This window comes from Perna viridis, chromosome 8 (assembly GCF_037379345.1).
Source record: "Perna viridis isolate PV_CMFRI_1.1 ecotype Kerala chromosome 8, ASM3737934v1, whole genome shotgun sequence".
In the NCBI taxonomy this organism is placed as follows: Eukaryota; Metazoa; Mollusca; class Bivalvia; order Mytilida; family Mytilidae; genus Perna; species Perna viridis.
The window spans coordinates 9,068,937-9,094,562 of NC_142452.1; the positions used below are offsets into that span (position 1 = coordinate 9,068,937).

At 33.3% G+C, this 25,626-nt stretch overlaps 1 long non-coding RNA gene across 4 annotated transcripts; it reads right to left on the minus strand.

The window, feature by feature from the left end:
• Positions 1-9,854: 9,854 nt before the first annotated feature.
• LOC148609212 (uncharacterized) lies at positions 9,855-24,997 on the minus strand. Of its 4 annotated transcripts, XR_015914450.1 has the most exons (5): positions 24,416-24,987; positions 13,201-18,395; positions 12,463-12,537; positions 11,853-12,006; positions 9,859-11,298 (listed from the first exon to the last, which is right to left on the minus strand). It is a non-coding gene; the product is annotated as an uncharacterized LOC148609212 (long non-coding RNA). The 4 variants fall into 4 exon arrangements; XR_015914448.1 differs by having other exon boundaries at positions 9,856-11,298; positions 12,463-18,395; positions 24,416-24,993; XR_015914449.1 differs by having other exon boundaries at positions 9,857-11,298; positions 11,853-12,537; positions 24,416-24,991.
• Positions 24,998-25,626: the final 629 nt, after the last annotated feature.

Consider the following 25,626-nt stretch of genomic DNA (forward strand, 5'->3'; position numbering starts at 1 on the left):
AGGAGTAAAATTAAGAACCCATCAGCAAATTGGAAGGAAGGACGGACACCTCTATCATTATACACCATAGCTGAAATAAGGGGGTGAAATAATTGACGATATTTCCTCTGCTATACATAGAGAAAGTGGCGGGTGCTTATTTTTTTCAGATTTGAAGACCTATTTTTCAGAAAATGATTTAGATTTATAAATCATAGACAAATTATATACATATACATTACAATGCTCCTTTCCTAAATATGTACTGAACTTTTCTATGTCATGTGAAGAATTGGCCATTTCACTTACTGTACGTAAAGGTGATTAAATTTGTTGTTCTAACTCTGGATGCTACGTTTTTCTATTTTTAACAGAAACCGACAGTGTGGTATCTATCAGTTACATTTGTTTGTTTCTTGGGGTTTAACGTCCGAGCAGCAATATTTCAGCTATATTCAGACGATGAACATGAAATGATGATGAAATGAAAAAGAGATGGGACACAAGGACAATGGGGTCGACACATTTTGATTGCCACTGGAAATAGGGAGAGGTGGGTATGGTCGGGCAATTTAGCCTCCTGTGGCGGAGCCCTATGGTTCTTACTCCGGGAGAATACCACAGTAGGGTTCTTTAACGTGCGAGGAACGTGGCATCTTTCCCAACACGGTGCACCACTATGGTTTGTGGTCAGGTTTTCCGTATTATAGCCTGACAACCCCAGCATGTAAGACGCCAGGGGTACCCCATTCAACCACCTGGGGCACACATCCCAGTTGGTCTATGGGCAAAGCGCCCTAGCCCCCCGGGTTCTGAGCACTATTTAGTCGCCTTTTACGACAATCTTTCTATCAGTTACATGAAATAGAGATATCCTGTACTGAAGTTTTTAAGTTCCACAACTATGAAAGAAAGCTGTATAGTTGTTATATATTACATGAAATTAGTTACAATAAAGTTGGTGGCATTTTCCTGACATTTTGTATGTTTAGGAGGAAGAACGCAAATAAACTTTTTGCAGGCAATTATTTATTTCATGCAACAATATCCTGGACAATTCGTCAGTACTGGCTTTTCAGAGACTGCAAATTAAATAATAAAATTAGTATAAGATGATATTTTGTTCTATAACAGATAAGCGTGTTAACATTTGGGCCATCAATGGGCCCACACAAATAATTTCAGTATGTTGCAGTTTTGTGTTGAGATTTAGTGTTATAATTCCCCACACACTCGGTGCCAGCTGGAATTTGCATATTATACATGAAATAAACTAAAAATATTTTGAAATTAATACATGATATATAGTTAAAAATATAAAATAGATTATATGGTTAAATTCAGTTCAAAATGTACTTCAAATTCAATTGATTGAACATATGAAACTGCCATAGTATAATAAGAAAAATACCTTTGTAGGGATCTATGTCAAAATTAACCTTTAGTCAAATGACTTGGTAACAAAATGATAACTACAATATAACTCCCTGCAAAATTACTACGTATACACAATGTATGTCATATAGTTTAATCTTTGAAAATCTTTAAAAAAATGTAAACGCCCATAACCCAGTAAAATGTGTCCGTCCTCTAGGACAGCTTCATAAAATCGCAGGGTTGAACCATGAAAAAAGTAGAGGTAAGTAAGGACACACTATTCAAGGTTAATACAGCTTTGCATTTTGTCTGCATTAACACAGGATAAGAATTTCATCAATTCAATGTGACCGTATTTGACCCTCATTTGGCTCAAGACTTATCTGTACTTCCCTTTGGAGGAAAAAGAATTTCATCAGAATCTACACGACCCTTTTTGGCCCTCATTTGGTTCAAATCGGTCTGAACTTTGAAGAAAAGGCACATGGTGGTACAATTTCAAAGAGATCAGTTCTGTTTTACTGAAGGTATCATCAAGACACCAGAAAAATGTTGGGTTTTGACCCTAGTTCTTAATCAGATCAAGTCACAACCCCCAAAGGTTCCTTGTAGTGCAATTAAAGAGAGGTCAATTTATTTGTAACTGGTACTTAACTTCAGAAATTAGGGAAATGTCTTTTCTGGCCCTTTTATGACCCAATCATTCTTTAAAGGTTCAAATCAACCATCAGTACCAGTCTAACCTTAGTGGAATATAGATAATTGTAGAGCAATATCAGAGCATTCATTTGCTCCTCAGAATTCAGGGAATGCTTGTTTCTAGCCATTCTTTGGTCCAAAATTCCTTAAGGATTCAAATCGTAACTATCAAAACCATTCAAACCTTATTGGTATATAAACAATCGTAGAGCAATATCAGAGACATTAACATAAGTTACGTTATATAGTTCTATGAAATGGTGGCTTTTGGTCCTTAATTCCCTAACGGTTTATGCCATATCTCCCATAATCAATGCTGACATTCTTTCTGGACTTAAAAAAGCAATTAACTAATACTTATATTACACATAATTATCAGATGAAACTCAGTGTCTATGGACATGCATTGGCAACAAGAACGACAGTATCAAATCATTACGTGTCAACAAACTCGAATAAAAACTAATGACTTAACTGACCCCTTGCCATGTAGAACTATTTAAGACCTAAAACGTTTATTTATAGTAAAATAAGAAATATGCTTCTATTTTATTCTGTGTAAAGATTTAACTTCTTCAATCAATCAGGCAGCATAACAACAATTTCCTGCAGAAATTATTCATATATATACCCACAATGAATGTAATGTACATGCATACGAGTTTATATTGTACCTGTCAAACGTCATTAAACGTCAGAATGTACAACATGTACACGTAAATGAAGTTTTTCGAGTATGTAAATTCAATCATAAGATTCTTGAAAATGAACTGAATTTTCTGGCCATCCTTTATTTCAATTAAGTCTGAAACATCAAAGTCCATCCCAGCCTTCCTTTTGTGGTATAACATCTTTAATATAAATTAGTTAACAACACTGAGCTATTCACCTATACAGGAGTACTATCTTGTTATTAAGTTGAATACATTATGGAATCAAAAATTGTAATTTCTAATAAAAGAACTTACCTTATTTTAATGAACTTCTTCAAACTGGTAACACATTGACAAACATTTTCCTGAATAAAAAGAATCATATACATTGAATGTATAAAATCACACAATGTATATATTACACGGAGGTAGGATGGAGAGGACACCCGTGTCCTTTAACTCAGATAATAAATTAAATTAGTGTGTATGATATCACAAAAATACTAATACCCCCCCCCCCCGAAACTTTTCTTTCCCTTTTTATATGTGTGTGTGTGTGTCTGTGATGAATCATATGTATATTGACTACATCCACAAAAACACAAATGATAATGACATAAATGACATTCCTCGAGTGATCTGTAAATGTGCCCCTCTAAGGAAATCAAAAAGTATAGTATAGCTATAAACTGGGGTAATCAGTACGTCGCATAAAACAAAATTTCGTGTACATACATCATCATCTTCATGCACTTTATGTACGTCACAATTAAATGATCTGAGAAATGTAGATTTATACAACTGTATTTTAAGCCCTAAAAAGCTGGAGCAAGTATTATTTGACAGTAGGTCTAAGCTGAATTACAAAATATTTTAATTTGGATCATACTAACATGAATATATACAGCATATATATCTGGTATAGGAATTAAAAACAGAAATTCAAAATAATTCTTCAATTCTCACCAGTAGAGAATTTTGTTGATGCTTGCAGAATGTTAGCCAAACTAATTGCATCTATACCTTTGTTGACAAACGGTAGTGAAAGAAATAATCGTTATTTTTATCTAGCCCTTTTACACAAGCTGGTTTAAAGAGTCTTTGAAAACCAATATCCAAAATGATGGGAACAAGTTTACATAATGATGAGGTAGGTTCAGAAGCAGAAGCGTTAAGACTTGTTTTGTAAAGGGAATGTAGTAGTGTGACATGAACAGAATAGAGTTCAGTACGAATGTGATGATGTCCTAGAAGGTTTTTTTTATATAGAAAGAAGAAAAACATCTATGGAGACATCATGCACCTAAGGTGATGTATAGTGACAAAGGCCTTGTCTGTCTTGGATTTGTTTCAAATAAATTCATTACTTGATAACGACTAAACGTTATTTTAATAAGTAATGGTCTTGATTTGGAAATCCAAATACAATGGTATTTAGCTATTATTGTTTTTCTTTACATGTACGTTATGAAAATGTAATGCAAACACATTTAAGTATCAAGTTTTTTGTTGAAAAAAGTTAAATTGTCGCCCCTGTATTGAAGAGGAATCAAGGGAACCAAGATTTTAGCGAAATGCAAAAGAATATATACCAAGGATAAAGACTAGCAAGTGAAACAGACATACACAACTAAAACACATTGAATAACCCAGATAACATTAAGAAACCAAAGTAAATGAGAACTTGGAATCCACTAAAAATTGGGAGTATAGACCATGTGTACCGGTCCGGTAAGCTTCCTCTGCTTTCCTAGAAACACCCGCCGATTTGCTAATAAAATGTTTACTCCGAGGGAAAAAAAATAGGAAAGGAAACTATGACACTGTGAACAAATTGGTTCTCATAGTGCAGATTGATGGTAAGGACAAAATGACCGACGAAGTGGATTGTTGTGAAATGTCGGTTAATCCAATTAATTGAGATGTTCATTATGAAAGGTCAATTGTGAATATGTATAGTATCCAAACTCGTAAAATTGAGTGTACTAACACTATAAACTGTTAGTTCACAATATTCCCTAAAACAATTATATTGCAAATGTTCTGACGGAATTCAGGACCACTATCCCCACGGGTGGAAACAATGGAGACATTGATTATAGTCAAAGCTCTCTGAGTGCAGAATCCTCAACATTTATTCCGAACCAAGGCTTTATAGAAAACTAAATATGGCATTTTCAGATCTCCCATATGTGTGTAGACTAAGAGAGTAAACCCATGATCCTGACAATATTACATGGCGTAGGAGTATGTTGACAAGTAAAAGAAAATCTTAGGAAGAGTGTCCCAGGGGAAGGGTAAATTAAATAAAAAACATCGAAGTCCACTTCGACAGAGAAATTTACCAGAGACTGTTATAATTTTTACATGTTTCTGAACGGTGATATCACCTATATTGACGATGTGTATAGAAAATAATGACACGAAAGCAACGAGAGTGAGAACAGTTCGTTTTCTACAAATTGTTCTATTATCGAAATGCAAGGCATGATACAAACATTATTTGGTAGCGTTGAAACTTTTGAACGTATAGATTGAGAGAGAGTAAAACAATAGAAACTTTGCTTGCGAAAAAAAAATCAACTGAAAGCGAACTTCTGTGATCTAGTGGCAAACTGTAAGAAAAAAATCACCCATCATGACTCTACAATAAATTTCTAATTCGACATTTATAATGACTATATTATACGACAAACGTAACCAGGTAACCCTACCTACCGGTGCATCCTACCGTCGCACCTGGTCCATGCTCCGAGTTTTTAGTGGCGTCCTAGTGGCTCATTTACATTTGTTACTTTATATGTCTTATTTTGGTTATTTTATGTTCTTCGTTGTGTATGTCTGTTTTCCATGTCTGGTCGTTGTCCCTGGATTGCATTTTATTGATTTCCCTCGATTATTATACCATATCTGGTAAACGAATTTGATATCTACACGTATCAACAAAAATAAATCAGTAGATAATGAGATTGAGCGTGTAGAAAAACTTTGTACGCAAAGGAAGAAAAACATTCAAAAGATAAGGAATACATATCTTTCGTCATACGCAGCAAAAACAACTCCAAAATGTACCCCAATAAAAAGTGAACAATAACAACACAACTCAATAGATACTAACAGGTAGTTATAAGATTGAGATACACAAAACCAGACAAGCGTAACAAATACGTCTAATGGTAGCCATAGGTTCGATCAACCAGAGTAAAAGCTCAGTAATTTGTCAAATTAATCTGACAGTAATAATCGCTATAACGAGCAAATATCAAAGAATACAAAATCCCTGTAAGAATACAAAGAGTGATTGACGGAGAATGGCAAGAGGGAGACAAAGACTTCTCTTCTTTTAATATGTCACTCACAATAGAACCGCCTCTTCTGTAAAGCTGGCAAAGATGCCGAGTAGACTGTATCTCGAAGTAAAGCATTTCGCAGTCAAGCTGAACTTGATATACTAACTTGGAATGTTAGATGTATTATGTCCTCAACTGCGTGTTTAAGTGTTTAAAATAAACGAGTAATCAAGGGAAACAAGGTTATAGGGTAATCAAAAGATGCAACCCAGAGACAAAGACCAGACATGGAAAACAGACATACACAACAAAGAACATAAAGTAACTAAAATCATACATAAAAAGTAACAAAAGCAAATGAGCAACTCGGACTCAACTGGGAGCATGGACCAGGTGTACCGGTAGGGTAAGCGTCCTCTGCTTTTCAAGAAACAACCGCTGAGTTGCTCATAAAAAGTCAAGTACGAGGTAGACAAACGAGGAAAGGAAAACTATGACCCGGTGAAAAAATCAGTTTTCATGGATACACCATAACGATCCACGAAAACGTCGATAAAACGTCTGTAGTGATGACTTCATTCTTGTAGCAACACAACCCTGTTCCAGAAATATATTTGTTAGAGTTCTAGCGCGATACAAAAGGTCTGCGTAGTTTCGGCAAGCTCTGGCATAACTTATGAGTTGTGTTAAAGAGACCAACCCTTGTGCGTCACTTCATTTAAGTTGTTATATTACCTATCATGTTGTATGGATGTGATGTATGGTCGAAGCTTAAATCAACTGACATTTTGTTAAATACATACTTGACTTGAAAAAAAAAACAAGAGATATAATATGTGTCAAAGTATTCCACTTCATTGTCTATACTAGAAACGAAAGATGAATTTCTTAAAGAAACTGTAATTTATATGACGAACTCGTTTTATCAATACATTATCCTGGGTAACTTTTACTGTTTTTGTCTAGTAAGGACAACATGTAAAAAGCAATTGCCATGTGATGGAAAACATAGATATACAAGCTATATACTCATCTCTGTCACCCATATCGTGCTATGTATTGGTCACTAATGCACGGCAAATCGTCAACTAATTATCGATCTATACCATAAATTGAGCAGCGAGACATCCTTGTGTCTCCATTCATATCATTGAGTAAATAACATACGTCGTGAGCATATAGCGTATTTATGCGAAACTATTTTAATTGCTGAATGTACTTACAATATCTGTCTAAATAACTTTGCTACAAGATCTAATAAAATTACACATACAGACAATTATCAAAAACATGTCAAATATTTAAAACATCGCATAAATAACCTATCCGTTGGTATGCAGCCACGATTTTGTCGACATATCATAGCGCCACTTACAAAATCGGATATTAAAATAAAATTTGAAATAATTGTTCTAATCTATCTATCTATCTATCTATCTATCTATTAAAACGAAAAGTTTTAACGAAATGATTACGTAAATAGGAAATAACAAAAATTATGCCCGAGTAAAAATGAACATGCCGACTTATATCATTGCTTAAGGAATGAGATCGGTAGTGCGTTTTATCAATATTCGTGCGAGGGCAAAATTTTGTTATTGGTGTTGTTGGTCATTTGGTACAAACGTTTGAAATGATGATACTTTGAGGAAAATGGCCGCTGAAAAAACTATGTGTCAAAGATCATACCTATTTCAAAATTCATTCCACATGCTGTTGCTGGACCGATTTTCTTCTTTTTCTTCATGTTTGTATAAAATCCTTCAAATAATTGGAAATTACACAAAAATTAAAAACGAAATCATAGAAACAAAGTATTCTTATTTAAAATTATTAACTTACCAAAACAAATTCAAACTGAGAACGCTGAAATTATTTGGAACAATATATGGCGACTAGCTTCTTCAACAAACATTTCAAGAGAGCGCTCTACGTCACGGGGTTTCTATTTCATCAATATTGGATCTCCCAAAAAACTGGTGTACATTCCCGAATACGTCCCCTGCGCTAAATTAATTTAAGTATAATTAACTTATATTCGAAAACTGAATTGGTAATTATTAGCTAGCTTGGTCAATGAATGTAAATATAAATCCAAAATTTACACTTGAACTTAACAGTAAAAATTATAGCCAAAGAAGCAATGTAAAAGTGGGGGAGTATTTCCTGGATTAGGGGCTGAATAGATTAGGGTTGGACGACAAACCAGAGCTGATTTGGAATACGGACAAAAAAATGTGTGCCACTATATAGAACACACTCCAAGTAAAGTAGTTGTTGTGAAGTCGTCTAGGACTATTCCTGGAATGGTTTCGAATTCGCGTAAAAGAAACACAATAGTCGGATCTATCAATGCTAGAGGTGCCAGAATGCCTCCACTTATTATCATGAAAGGAAAAACACAAAAGGCAGTAATGAGCTACAACACCGCATATGAACCAGTAGGCGCGAGATGGACTCACCAATCCAAAGCATGGACGGAAGATATCTTAGGTGTTGAATGGTTTACGAAGATAATTTTGAAGGAATACGGGAATCAGCGACTTCAACCTCTTATTATGGACAATCACCATTCACATGAAGTTCTTGGGCTAATTCAAAAAAGGCTAAAGAGAATGACATCACGCTATCAACTTTGCAAGCGCATACTACGCATTACCTCTGTCCCTTGGATCGCACTGTCTTTGGTCCTCTGCATAGTAATTATGATAGGGTCTTCTCAGAGTTTTGCCAAAATCCCGGTAATCTTGTAAAAAAATAACCTGGACAGGTCTGTTCAGGAAGGCATTTGAAACGGCATTCAAACCAGAGAACGTAATAGCTGGATTCAGAGCGTGTGGAATATTCCCAAGGATCCCCTTAATTATTCCATCTGCCGCCTTTGCACCCCCTTCTGCTTTTGATACCAACAAACCTGACACAAATGAACATCCGTTACAATGGGTGATTCGTAGGTCCTTAGATACCGAATCTAGGTAGCGACAGTGACCAATGCAAGTACAACACCAATAGCCGAGGCTAGATGTATCGCTTCTGAAATCATGGATACCGTTCCATTAAATGAAATTAAAGTACATTCATACGAACAGAATGTCATTAATGTTCCAGGAAGCCCAGAAGACCCACATTTTATGCGCACTTTATCTGTAGATGTTCTTCTACGAATAGTTGACAATGAGACCAGAGAAACGTTGAATCACTGATTTTCCTCGATACCAGTATAAACGAAACGAGTGAAATTATTTACGAAATCAACTCAGTGATTCAACCAGTAGGAACGTCCCTATCTGCACCATATTCTTCAGCAGCTATTGATTGAAATGCATTCGTAAATGCAATCCGCCGCCTCAGAAAGAGCTAGGGTAAATAAAACGGTTATTACAGGGCATAGAATCTTGACATCTGATGATGTAATAGAGAGCAAACGTAAAATCGAGGACATGAAACTTAAAAAAGAGCAAGCAGAAAAGAAGCGGCTCTAGATTAAAGAGATGATAAATGCAAAGAAACAAATTAAAAAAAAACAAATTAAAGCCGTGAGATCGGAAATTGACCTATAAAATTTAAAACAAGGATTGTGATTGTGAAAGTTGTATCAAATGTTCATGTGAATATTCTTCATTTTTCATTATTGAATGCACAGAATGGCAAATGTTACAGATGATTTAAATGAGTTGATAGATCATACCTTGTAATCACTATTCTTTTATACACAACACATACCATTTGGTGAGGAAAGGCGGGGGGACTGGGATATCATATTTTTGAAAAAAAAAAGATTCCAAATTTGGGAAAAAAAGTATAAGCTTCGACAAGCAAAGATAGATTTCAAGATTTCAATATTTTAATAAGATTACACAGACATAATGAATATGTAAAATGAGAGTATTGTCATACATACACATAACAAAATGCATTCAACGAAATAATATAATAATATAGTATTCACAATAACAATATACAATATAATTGTGCATGGTTTCAAAATAATGCAGCTATTTTTTTTATATAAATACAAAGTCGTTTGTAAACCTCAACGTTACAAATTGATAGCAAACCTTCCATTTTAACTAAACTTGGATATTTGATAAAGTAATCTGGTAAAAATTCATATCTAAAACTGACAACTACTTCACTTTGACATATAAATAACAAATGAAATTCATCACAAATACCATTTTCACATAGAGTACAAACCCTTTCATGTTTAGGAATATTTTTCTACAGGAATTCTCAAATTAGAAACTTTAAACTTTGTTAACCATACTCTATTTTTTTCATTCAACTGAATATTTCTCTAAACCAAATTGATTTTTAAAAGATCTACAACACTATCCCCTAGAAGATGTTGAAATTTCATTATTTCATTTTGCAATAAAGTGATCTGATGAAATCTGCTTAAAATATATCTTCTTTTGATAAAAATCTGATTTTGGTAGTATTTCGTACTTTCAATATTCGCTTACAATATTTTAAATGTACATGTTCAATCAATTTCAAATTTGCATAGCCCCAGACTTCGCAACCATATAATAAAATTGGTTCAATAATTGAATCAAACATTTTTAATTGTAAATCTGTTAGAATATTTTCATTTTGTATACATCTATAAATAAAGTGTAAGGCTTTTTGTGACTAATTTATCATTTTCTTTCTAGTTACTATAAAAGAACCATTACATTCGAATATAACACCTTAATATGAAAAAGTATCAAAACGTTCTAAATTTTCGCCATATTAAGTAAATAAAAATCATCCTTGCACTTCCTTTTACTGAAAACAATAACTTTTGTTTTAGAAGCGTTTACTTCAAGCTTCCATTTATCACAGTATGACTGAAAAATATTCAAAGATCTTTGCATGCCTTCTTTTGTTTTTGATAATATAGCTGTATCGTCGACAAACAAAATCACAAATAACTCAAAATAAATATGGAGTTCTTCACTAAATCTAGTCTTGACAGTATCTAATCCTTAACCTTCTAAACTTTTAAAATAATCCTCTAAATCATTCAAAGATATACAAAAGAGAAAACATGAAAAGAAATCCGATTCACAACAATTACATCCAACACATGATTTGATTCCATATTATAAATCACTTTGAAACACATCCCTTTTATATAATAATTTGCAGCTTTTCCCAAAGACAAGACCTTGAAACAGGATCAAACGCCTTTTTAAAATTAACACAAGTACAAAAATGTTTCCTTCCAAATGCAAAATATAATTCCTCCAGAGCATGCAATAAAAAGATGTTGTCAGCTGTAGAGTAACCATTTCTGAAGCCTGCTTGTTTTTCTGAAAGCAGATTAATTTCACTTGCAAGTGTGTTAAGTCACATGTTATTCAAGGTGATAGGTCTATAATTAGTTGGATCGGTCTTAAAACCCTTATTTTTATACACTGGTATAATGATACCAGTTGTCCAAGACTGTCAAACTTCTATCAGGTTTTTTAAAAACTCGTTTATAATACTGTCTGTACCTGTAGCCTTTCCGTTTTTAAGATTCTTGATGGCGTCAACAGCTTCTTGCTCTGTTATGACAAGATTTCTTAATTCATGGTGCCATCACAATTCTCGTTGATGCTAATACCATCTTAATCATTATCATTATCTATGGAATTTATGTTCTTAAAACAATCGTAAAAGTTTCAATGTCAATAGTAACATTGCTCTTTTCACATCCAGAATATTTTCGTAAGACATATTACGTAGTTGAAGTAAGAAAGGATACGAGGTAAATGTTACACACACGGCACAAATAATCAACTATTGAAACAGTAAATATCCGGATTCACTGTGTTCTGATTCTTACTGTTTTAAACTAGTCTACGATACATGGGATACTTACCAAGTAAACTCTACACTAAATATATTGACAGTATTCCAGGTAAACTCTACACTCGATATAATGACAGTATTCCAGGTAAACTCTACACTCGATATAATGACAGTATTCCAGGTAAACTCTACAATCGATATAATGACAGTATTCCAGGTAAACTCTGCAATCAATATAATGACAATTAGAAAAAATATATCTAGTGGCATTAGTTTATATGTCAAAGAGAAAAATTTACAACGGTCGAAATGTGCTATATATGCTAATTGAACTGTCAGTAACATGATAAAAAAAGGGTTAATTATGTACGTATATTCTATTTTAATATTGAACTTAAAAAGTTCGTTTGCTATTTCATATCTATCATATCACAGTTGTGGGAAGTCGGTCGATTTAAAGTCCGGGAATTCGGGAAAACCATTAGTGGGATTAACTTTTTCTATTTTTCGTGGTTCGGGGTCTAAGTTTTTATTTCATCGGGAAATCGGGATTTGGCATTTGATTTCTCGGGATTCGGGGATCAGAACTTGAGATAAATGATACTACAGACACGATAGAGTCAGTCTCATATCTTGACCTACACTTAGAAATTGATGGTAAAGGAAACTATTGACCAAACCTTACGACAAGCATGATGACTTTTCATTCAGTATTGTCAACTTTCCGTTCATATGTGGCAGGATCTCTTCGGCACCTGCGTATAGAGTTTTCATATCACAATAACAGAAACTAAAATTATTAAAATAAATATGATACAATTCATTCAAGATTGTAAAAAGAATTGTTGCAACAAATACATTTCTTTCAAAATGTAATTTAAAGGAAACAGAACAATGTTCCTTTTGCAAAGAAACAAGAGAGAATCAAACACATTTGTTTTTCTATTGTTATATAGTCAGAAATTCATGGTTAACTTTAAAAACTTTTCTGCTTGATCAATTTAACATTGATTTTCCTACTGAGGAACATAATCCTAGGTTGTAACTTGGAGAGATATGTGCCAGCAATGAATGGCATCATTATGTTTATAAACTGATATTTTATACCCGGCTGGGTATCAATACTGACATTTGATTGGTTAGCTACACGTCGCTCAAAATCCCATATCCCCGGACGTTGCTAAGCCATTTCCCCGAGGAGCGTCACGCAGAAATCAACTAGTTTGATTCTGTTCCGCATATGCCGGTATTTCATGGATGTTACATCAACATTAACCAAAACAAATGAACATGAACTCCGACTTTAGCGCAAAATTTCAGTGATTGAATTATAAAATGTTTTATAGAATTACTTGAAATTCCTTAATGAATGGTGAATTCTGTACACTCTATATATCCCGAGTAATTAATTGTTGTACCTTTTAAACGAATTATACTTTGAGGCCATTAATTTGTCCTATTTTTCAGATTTTTTACCCACATGACTTTGCTTCGTCGTCATCATCGTCTATGGAATTCCTGACCTAGTTTAGTTTCGACGTCACATAACTGATCCATGAACTTTTGACGTCTGTGACGTAGCGCTCGAGACGTTGACCGGCAAAAAACAACATTGTCGATTTCCATTGTTATTTCAATAAAAAACATCTTATATTTGGGCACCTGTATGGTTTTACCAAAGGTAGAACCCTACATCCGATAAAAAAAGACACTCAAAATTTGCATATTTCACAATATTTTTCAAAAAATACTTGCAAAAACGTCACATTTGCGTTACATGTTGTGTTGAAAATGTCTGAATAACGCCAGTTTAAGGTAGTACAATACAGTTAGGTCATTTCTGAATATTTGGTCTCATTTTGTTGAAATAAAGCTGTTTTGAGGCAGTCAGCACAGCAATTTCTAGTGTTTTGACATAAAAAAGGGCATACTTTTGAAATCCGTGGTGTGTGGGGGTACAAGTCATTTATAAGTAATTTAGTGATTATTGTTATAAAATCCAGTAGCCATGGTAACATACTGAAAAACATATTACTGAGTTTTAGTACAAATCAGGGGTGCCTTTCCAAAACTGACAGCCAATTACTATGTTTTATAAAATATCAGGCACTTAGACACTACCACAGGATGAAAGCATGCAGGGAGTAGTTGAAAAAGGGTATAAATAAGATCCTTTTCGATTCATTCTCTCACAAGTGTAGTTCCAAAAGATCGTGCGAAATAAGATATTTTGAAAATCAGCCATCAGCCGGGGTAACTTGGTGTGTGAAACAGTGTAACTGTATAGTGTACCCTAAGCTTGAAACCGGGGATAAAATCGTCATTCACGTTTGTATCCGTAGATATGGAGATTTTAAGCCCTTCAGTACTACCTTACACAATTCGGCTTCGCCTCAGGATATACTAACGTTCTTCAAGGATTAAAAATCTCCATATCTACGGATACTAACGTAGATAACTTTTAATGTTTACCGTTGTGTAATTTTAAATTCTATCCTTTGAGTTGAGGTTGCCATTTTATATTAAAAGGAGCAAGCAAAACAAGAACTAAATACTGGTCAATATTACTCCTACATACAAAAAAAAAGATTAACAAATAATGGAATTTTCTCAGGTTGACTTGAGAGTGTATGTGTTTCCATTCTATTCTTGTCTTAACGTTCTATTTTCGTCAGAAACTTATATAACATATGAAATAATTAATTTATGTAAAAATATCATATGTCATTTGAACGTCTCTGAATGACAAAAAAAAAAAAAGAAAAAAAAAGGCTCGCAGTAGTTTCTCTTTCGGTTATGGAGTTTGTACAAATCCTTGCTTTGATTTACTAAGAAGTATTTGGTGGTGGTGATACCTATGTTTATTTATTAGTTCCATCCTCTGTTTAGTAAATAGTAATATGCCCGATTTTATCCAGATAAAATTAGATGAAGCAAGGCACCCCTAAATCTGGGATCACCCTTTTCGTGTACTAGTGGGAGCAAAGCCCTGTGCCCGCAGACTGAGGATTGTATTTATTTGCTACTTTTATGTATTTTAAAAGGCATACCAAAATCTGAAAGTGGTGCAAATCTGAGCCCATGGGATTTTTTTTCATACTTATCCCTCATTGATTACCAGGTCGCTCTAGTAACATTTTGTACCATTATTACACACCCTCCGATAGCTCGATCAAAAATCACAAGCCGATTTCATAAACGTCTATTGATATAACTAATAAACCGTAACAACAGCATCCTGAATCCTGTAATGCAGGTGTTCTTAGCACTTCCAAACATGATGGCGTCCTTCATTTAAAGCGATAAAAAAATATGGAAAACTATAAAGCGAAAGTACAAGGAAGTCAATTCGGACACTGAAAATTCGCACGGCGTAAATAAACGAAAGATAATGGACGTCAATGACATGGTGATACCATTATACCTCCGAATTTTCTTTTTTTTTCTTTTTTTTTTATTGTGTTTTTTTCTTTTTAAAAATACGAAACGTTGTTGTTTATCAAACATTAAGACACAACAAAACTGTGTAAAAAATTAAACATGGTTTTGTTTTATAACTGCAATACGATTCTATCTTGGTATTTTATTGTACTGTTTGATGACCTATTCAAATACTTATCTGATCCTAATATCGTAAACGTTACTGATGTTTTTCTTCATTCATTAAGTTAATAAATTGACAATGACAAAAGATTTTTCTAGAAACTGACAATATTTTTTGTTTTCACAATTCTTGGTGTTTATGTAATAAACTATTAAACAATGATAATTCATAAATGAAACATTTTAAACCTGTAAACTGAAGCTATTAGTATATAAATCAAATTAATGAGATTAAAATGGCAAGTGTAGTCATTTGTTTTACATTTTGAACGTCATCCAATTACGAACTTCTAATACCGAAGGTACAAGTGATGAAAAATGTCTTGACAAGAAACCACTTAAAATATAAACAAATACCACTCGAATGACATAGAATAACAAAATAAACGAATAACAGACGAGATATAAAGCAATATAAGTGATGCAAAGCCTCGAATTAAAATATATTTTAAAGGCCGCTGTCTTCCAGAATAACTACAGACAGTTCAACTTTAAAAACATTTCGTAAAATATTTAATACAACAGTATGATCAGTCTTATGCGTTTTGGTTGAAAAAAGAAAACTAAAACCAAAAACAACACAATTTATGTTGAAAAATTCGAAACATAACGCATCAGCGTCAAATAACTGTTCGGGCAAATGTCAAAACGCTGAGACAACATAACGTCCATAGTATGCCATACTAAATTAAAATCAAGTCGTTTTATATTTTCTGGCGTTTGATACAATTGCATAAATGAAACTTGACTCCACGTTTGAAAAAATATACAAAATAACAGCGTCATTTTTCCTTTTTGTGCACAAGAAGGTCTTTTACAAAAAAAAAATTCAAAACTGTCAACCATAATTTGCAAAATGTGTTAAAAAAACTCAGGAATGGTATTAAAGAGAAGTACAGCTAACTTCGTTAATCATTTTTATCGACATTTGAAGCTTTGCGTCAAAGAAACACGCCCTCCTCGGTTCTTACAATATATTTTACTATTTTTAAGGAAACCCTTCATCTCAAGCAATATTGTTTTGAAAGGTCTACAATCTTATTCGGGAATATGTATGATACTTAATGTGTTATTGATTGATATTTTGTTTATTGGTATTTACTTGTAAGATTCACTTTTCATTCTGTTTTATTATATTTGCACGGGTAGTCAGTCAGTTATTCCAAACGTTCGTTCTGTAACATTTAAAACAGTGGTAGTTACCATTCTATTCATTAAATTATTTTAAACGTGGCGCATTCAAAATTTATGGTATCAGCTCATTTATTTTTATAAAACAAAATAAACCCCATTCTTCTTTATTGGACTTACTTAAGATAGTAGACCTTGGATATCCCAAATTTTTCCCATAATTCTATTTTCTTTAAATTTGCACATGGTATTACACTATCTGTGGGGCATTATTTGTCAAATTTTGAAGAAAATTCACCTTGCAGATTTTGAACAATGAAGACTAAAATATTGCTTTTTTTTAAAATCTGAATCATTAGCCAAACTGAACCATATCTGGTATTTTAGGGTCATTTTGACAATATATTTAAATAAATAACTGAATATTAATTCAAATACACTTTAAAAGGATTAACATATCAGATTTAATATAAAATTTGATTCTTTCCAGAAGAAATACTAGGCTTTTAATTTACCAAAATAACGAAAGAGGGGGTAATTTTCAGCCATTGGCTTATATAAAAACCTATATTTTGCGAAAAATTCATAATTCAGTTTTCGTACAAAACGGATATTATATGGACTATTCATATGCTAATCAATAAACAAATATTCAGAAAAGTTCACCGTGTATAGTTTTTTTTAAAATGTTTTAATGATAGTAGGGTAAAGCATTGTAATATTTTTTGATAATTAATCATTATGGCTAAAATCATGTAAATATTCAAAAAGGTTACCAAGTATCAAATTATGATGACTTATATTGATGAAAGAGCATTGCCAGGCACAGCTTGAGTCAACTACTGTTGATAATTAATGTCACACAAATATTTATACTTCTGCAGGAAGGGACAAACTTATATGCTTAACGTAGTTCAATGCTGGATAGAGCCATATGCTGAACAAAGCAACAAAATGAAAACAGAAAGCTTAAAGTCATTTAAGGAATTATAGGAATAATATATTTTTTTTTCAACTCTAAAAGGTTAAGAAGTTATAGAACTGGCAATGTTAATATTGGTTAGTCGTACTGTCTCATGACAGAGGTCACTTCATATTTCAATTTTAATATTATATCTAAAGGAATCTTGATTTGCCGCAAAAGGTTTCATTTCAAACGTTTGAATGTACCGTTTTGAAACATGTAATCAATACTTCCAAAGAGCAGATTTACTGGGGCTGGCATCTTTGCTCTAGAAGTTGAACCCTTTTTTGAGTTGTTTCCCTTTAACATCAGTATCACTTTGAAGCTTGCATATTAGGAGTCATTCAAACACTCTAGTAACTAAAATCCTTTCAATTTGGATGACCTCCCTTACCCCAGGTCTACTACCTTAAGCTTAGATAAGATTTGGTATTGGTAGTCCTAAATTTTGAAAAAAAACTACGCGAGAAGCAAAACCAACTGAAAGTGGTTTAAAGGGAAAAGCAAGTCAGTTGTCTTTTGATTTACCAACAAAAGGAATTATTTTAATCTCTAAATGATAAATCTCAAGGTGTTCTTTTTCACCAAAATCATTTTAGTGATAAATGCATACTTGTTTACAAAAACAATCGGGTCATAACACGACATTTCAATATGTACAATATGAAAATAAATATCACTGTATTAAACAAACGACAATTGTACATCAAATGTTATTTTAAACAACAGTTTCATTTGTTATAGACTTTGAGCAAGATTTCATCAATTCTTTCGAGAGCTATTTCTTTATCCTCGTGTCAGTGTGATGCAATATCCTCGTGATCTTGAACAAACAATTCGTCTGCCTGGAGGACAATGACCGCCACAGCCACCATAATCTAATCCACACCGCTGAAAGGTTCTCTCACAGAGATGCTGAAATATAAAAAAGGTACATGAGATACTCCAAAGGACTGAATGGTTCTTGTAAATCTTGATTTCGCTCATCTATCGTATGTTTTTTCTCTCTTTTGTTGGATTTGAGGTTAATTGGCAGAAAAGGGTATATGGTGATAGTATAAAGTTATCAATCAGGAAGTCCCATGACATGGCACACCTATATCTTCCGTCATAATTTAAAGCGGCTGTGATAAGTGACAAGTAGTACCAGAATTTTAGTGTTCCGGAGAAAATTTATGAATGAACGGACAAAGATGGCCCCGATAACGAAATTATTTTACCCTGACAAACATCAATCCTCATTTCTTAGCAATAGAACAAATAAAGAAATGTTTATTTTCAAGTTTCATTTTAAGTAATATAAGCTATGAAATGACAGTCTTATATTATGATGTCATTTTCTGTAGCTGTAAGTGATTTGCAAAAATACGTAGGTTTTTGATTTGTACGTCTCTTTTTTATATTATTTTAAATAATATTTTGTATGTATTTATGCGTAACAAAAATACAGGCTGAATTGTTAATTGTGAATATCACGAAAATAACCGAGCCCATTATATAAAATTTCAGAGGTACTCTTTTTAAAGGTTTTAATGCAATTCAAACATTTCACAACACACAGTTTTAGTCATGAATAGCACTTTCTTCAATACGTAAGTTTAAAAATAAAAAGGATCTAATACATATTAGTTTCTTGTTAAGATTAAAATCGGATGAATTCAATATCTACCACTAATTAGTGTTGCCAATGCGCACATGGCTCAGGCAAGATCTAATCATTTGATTGATATAAAAATATAAGATAATTAAACTAAATGGCAAAAAAGAAAAGAAGCAAAAAAAAAAAAAAAATTAGCAAAAAGAAAAAGTAGAAATCAAGCAAATAATGATTTATGACATTATCAATTACAAAAAACACATTAATTAAATTGCCCTCTTTTACAAATTTAAAATAGTTTTGTGCTGTCATGACAATCTACTTTTAAGTTGTAACTTAAACAAAGGGGCTACCATTTAATTTTGAGAGAGTGTGGGATCGAAAATTCTTGAATAACTGAGTTGGACCTTTTTTCAAATAAATATTATGATCTTGAATATGGGATCCCGTGCAGGTCCGAGTGTCAAAAAAATAGGCCTGCAGCAGCGCTAAGCTTGTTGTAAAAGGCGACTAAATAGTGTTAAGAACCCCAGCCTGGGGCTAGGGCGCTCTGCCCATAGAACAACTGGGTTGTGTGTCCCAGGTAGTGGAAAAGGGTACCCCTGGCGTGTTACATGCTTGGGTTGTCAGGCTATAATACGGAAAATCTGACCGCAAACCATAGTGGTGTATCGTGTTGGGAAGGATGCGACGTTCCTCGCACGTTAAAGAACCCTACTGTGGTATTCTCCCGGAGTAGGAACCATAGGGCTACGCCACAGGAGACTAAATTGCCCTACCCTGTCCACATCTCCCTATTTCCAGTGGCGATCAAAATTTGTCGACCCCATTATCCTTGTATCCCATCCCATTTTTCATTTCATCATCATTTCATGTTCATTTTATTATCCCCTTCATGTTCATCACCTGAATATTGGTGAAATATTGCTGCTCGGGCGTTAAACCCCAACAATCAATCAATCAATCAATCTTGAGGATGGGAGAGACAAATATTGTGTCCCTTTCGAAACTCTTTGATCCGGACATCACACTTTTACATAATGAAACTAAAACTAAAACCTAGAAAACTGTAAGCGATACTCACTAAATCTATATCTCACTCCCCAAAAGTACCATTTATACAGAAATCTTAATTGTACGATAGTTTCAGAATCGAAAAAAAGTTTTGGGAATTAAAAGTGTCATTGAAATTCTGATATTTTTATCCTAGTTGGGTTATTGTCTCTTTGACATATCATTAAAATCCATTCTTGTTATGTTCAAAAGTGCTGTGTACATGTAACCCTTTAACTGTTTATGGTTATATTCAAAAGTGCTGTGTACATGTAACCCTTTAACTGTTTATGGTTATATTCAAAAGTGCTGTGTACATGTAACCCTGTTTATGGTTAAGTAAATGAGTAAAATGTCCTCAGGGAGACACGGTACAAGTCATCATGCTTAAGCCATATATCAAAGAAAGCCATTGTTTCCTTCTGATGGGTGCTTAGTAATTTCCGAATACCGCACATGTCAAAATTCTATGCCGCTTGGAAAACAGGAAGTAAATGACAGAAAGCTGGAAAGGGAGACATGGTACAAGTCATCATGTGTATGCCATATACATAATATCGAATCATTCCTTCTAGTTGAAGCCAAGAAATATTTGAAAGAAATACTTATTACGGAAGGAATAACGGACTGACGGAATGACAGACAGACACCCAATCACTATATACCCCCACATTTCTAGGGATTTAATCCACATTTCAAAAGTTAACCCAATGAAAACCTGAGATGGGCAACGATTACACAAAGTAGTAATTTGAGTAATTTTGTGTTACAGATTTGCTATCGATAACCTACTATTCTTTTGTGTAATCGATTGCAACTGATGAATTTGAATGAAGTAATCATAATTAAATTTCGAGAAATGACTTTGTTCACACATTTCTGATTATAAACATTTATGTAGAATGAACTTTAGGGATTAGTAAGTAGTAAGCATAACATAATATTGTAACGGGAGAGCATGATTTGACTCCCAAAATTATACTCCGCCACTAAGGATCGAACCCTAGACCGCTCGGTGCCGGCCAGCGACAAACCGATTCGGCTAAAGAATTAATCCTTTAGCCAAGTCAATTAACTGGCTATTTTAAGCTCATTACCTACTACAATGCAGGTAGACCGTCCTGCCACAATACCAAATGTTGCGAAGTTTTAACGCCTGGTTTTCCATGCGGCCTTCCTTCAATAGTTATAGCTATGAAAACTATTGACCAAACTTTACGACAAACGTGATGACCTTTCATTCAGAATTGTCAACTTTCCTTTCATCTGTGGCAACATTCCTTTGGCACCTGCATATGGAGTGTTCATAACACAACTCATACGTTATGCCGGAGCTTGCAGAAACTACGCAGACTTTTTGTATCGCGCTAGAACTCTAACAAATAGGCTCCTGGAACAGGGTTATGTTGCTACAAGATTGAAGTCATCACTACAGAGGTTTTATGGTTGTCATCATGAACTCGTGGATCGTTATGGTGTATCCATCTGCACAATGAAAACTGATTTATTCAACGGGTCATAGTTTTCCTTTCCTCGTTTGTCTACCCCGGAGTCATCTATATAGCGGAAACTGAAATTAAAAGATCTAGCCAAACGATATTCTTTCTTTTAGATCAGCTATAAAGTCAGCCTCATAAGAGTGAAGGAATAGGTCAGCAAGTAAAGGAGCACAATTTTTCCCCATTGGAATGCCGACCGTTTGTTGAAAAACACGTCCACCACATTGGACAAATATGTTGTCGATTAAAAATTCCAGCATTGTGAAAATATCTTCCTCTGTATATTTGGAAGATGATTTGGAATCTTACAAAGTATGAGTAATCTCTACCAAGACCGATATATTTGTATCTTGGTGTACCATCTTTTTTTGGAAAAACAACGATGTATAATGTTTTTAAGTCGGGATTTTAACTTAGTATGGGGAATAGAAGTATACTGTGTTGAAAAATCATAGGTGTTAATGCTATTATATTCAGATAATAGTCTTGAACTGATTGTCTCCAAAAGATCTTTCGAATTTTTCAGGATCCACATTGGATTAATACCACTACGGGAGTAACAAGTGTTGTGGTAGGACTGCAGGCCCTCTTTGACAATTGTTAGTAAAGAAGCTAAAAGTTTTGAAAGAGGTTTGGTGGTACATTTTGCAGATCCAGCTATTAAATTTTGTTTGTATGGATTCTTGTGGAGTTTAGGAATCCAGTACATAAACGGTAAAAATCACAATTGTCGTCCTTGGTAGAGAGAACAAAAGAGGATAGCACAGATTTGTGGTTTTTCACAATCTCTTCTTTGGAGAGTGTGGTAGCAGTATAGGTCTTATCACTGCTATTATTTTCTACGTCTACCTCTGATAATAAACATTTGATGTAAAACGTTTTGCAGACAAAAACAATGTTGCTTTGGGCTTTGTCTGCTGGTACGACAACATACTTGTCATGTATAGTAGACAATGTTTTTGCTATTCATTTTTATAATCGATTGCTGTCGATTACTATAAAAAATCAATTAATTGAAATTTTCGATTTTGATTACCCTCTGTCTTTTGTGTAATCGACCGGTGACCTGATCCACTCTCCCAGTTTTTATTGGAGTCCTAGATGCTCATTTACTTTTGTTACTTTGTATGTATTATTTTAGTTACTTTATGTTCTTTGTCGTGTCGTGTTTGTTTTCCATGTCTGGTCTTTGTACCTGTATTACATTCTTTTGATTTCCGCTAGAATTTTGGTTCCTTTGATTACTCTAATGAAAACATGAAAACAAATAATAAATTGCACCCCCCTTTATTAACTAGTCCCCCCAAAACTGAACTGATAATTGGTTACCGAGTTTAATAAATAAGATATGTGAGTCCTGCTTCTTCGACAAATACGCAGTAAATGTATGTGCAGTTTCCTCTCAGTTGATCGAAAACAAAGTACATAATGAAGTGGAGTTAAATAATTTAAAATTCAAAAAGTTACTTTTCGAAGTTATTGTTGAGGAACTTGAGAATGTTTGTAAGTCGCTAATTATGACGACATATTTCAGAAACTTCTGCAGGTATGAAATAAAGCTATCAAAACAACATTCCACCTGAAACAGGCATAAGTCGAGAAACCATTTAAGGTCTGTTAACAGGGAAACCGTCTTTTTTTGATATTCATTTTAACATACGTTTCGTTATGATTATGAAGGAAAATTATGGTATCAATATATTAACTTTACCACAATATACACAGATATTCTCATGAGATAAATACTTATTAGTCTATGAGTCTTTATTTTAAAAAATGACGTTAATAGATTTGTTTAGATCAAAGATGGGAAATTTAACCTATATTTTTTTAGTTATTCTAATAAAGGTTCAAGGTGTAATTCATGTAGTAGGTGTAATGAGGTTCTAGTCTTTATTAGGAAGTAGTCCTTGTTTCATACCAAATCTATTCTTGTCATTATAACAAATTTTAGTAACTTGTAATTTGTTTGTTGCCCAAAAGTATGTATATTTTGTATGAATCATGATTGTTTGTACTGCAAACATTGCCTCATATGGAACCGTTTAATTTGGCGATATAATCATGAACATCTTTATACCTTATCTATTATAAACACGCTACTTGATGAGCCATTCATGTATACGTGCATTTAAAAAAAAATATAGGACATGATTACACTAACTGACCTTTTACAAATATGTGAGTATTCATTTATAGCATGGTTGGTATCAATTAAAATCATACTATACGGCAGGTGTTGTTTTGGAAAACTACATCTAAATATACTTGAGCGGAATATATTCTTGCAGTGAAATTGACACATGATATTAACAGATTGTCAGAGTATAGATTATTAAAATTACCATTTCCTTGTGCTTAAAATCGAATATGAAAGACATTGTATCTCTAGAAAAATGTTAACAATATACACTCTGAATAGTACTCGATTTGTTCAAATATTTTTTTGCAATTACATATTTTAAATATTCTCTTCTCACGAAAACGTTTCAAAAGGTTTGAGATATGACATGAATAAATATAATTACACGTCAATACAGTGGTGCATCAATATCTCTTTACAACATGTAATGCACTTTAAGCAGAGTGAAAGTTAAGGTTCTACATATAATACATCTTAGTTCTAAAACATTTACAATTTATATTTAAAGGTAAACTGTGATTCATACATAATCAAGCCTACAGCAAAATTTAAAAAAAAAACCAATTAATAATGAAGGACATTAAAATTATAGGAATAATATGAAGAAAAAACTATCTAAAGGTTTACATACATTAAATCTTACCATTTTCGGAATACTCATTGTATACCTCTTGTTTCTCAATATTACATTCTGCAAGGACAAAGTCAATGACTTCCTGGGTCTCACTGAGAGCCCATCTAATGTCCTGAACATCGATGGCACCACGAGCAGGAATAATAATAATTTAAATCCATTTCTAGTCACTAAATACACAAAGTGCATACTGTTCAAATATAAAGTTTTCAAATTTTAATCTTTCCACTTTGTCAAAATAGCACTGTCATTTCAGCTACCCAACTGTTCTGATTTTATTTACGTTCAAATTAAGATAGATGCAAGGAAGATAATATACATATTTAAAAGCGTGAGGTATTTTATATTTGTCATCCATGGAAGATCGAGTCCAGATAATTGCGATTTTAATTGGTTTGGAAACTATGACGCACTGTCACTGGTGATATGTAGGAGAAAGATACATTTAGCGTTTCAACAGAAATTCAGTATTGAAGGTGTAGCTTTAGAAATCAGCATAGTTTTACACTGACCAAATTAAACTCCTTGTTATCGGAAAGAACATGATATTAATGAATTCGAATATGTAAGGACAATGAGGTTGAATTACGACTTTCATACGTTTTGTGTAAGCCTAACGAAAATTTAAATATGGGGGTGTGCAAGTAAACAAGTAAATACATATTCAATAATTTAAAGATTTTATTAATTCGTACTGGAGAATACTGACAAAGAACTTGCATATTTAAAGTTGTTGCTTTTGAAATCATAAACTCATGCAAAAGCTCATGACAAAATGTAACAAAATTTGCCCTTGCGGTTGTTGTTCAAAATTTCAGTCAAAGTGAAACAATAATTTGTGCATGTCTGTAAGAAGACTAAACAACTACTTTTCTCATTGTCAATCGAAAAAAAAACAACAAATTTTCAGCACCGATACATAGCATTATCTGATATGAAGATACACCAGCAAAATATTTTTGAACCCAAAACGTAATTTATCAATACGAAGAAGCCAAAAAAAAAAAAAAAAAAAAAAAAAAATGAAAGTATGAAAATTATGCAGTTTGTTACATTTTCAAAAAATATATTCAATAGAGTAAACAATGTAATCCAGATTCGAGCGGAAAGCAAAAAAAAATATACGTCGAGGATAAAGACTAAACAGAGGAACAAGAAACACACAACAAAGAACATTAAATAGCCAAAACATCACAAAATGAGCAAATCGGACTCCAATA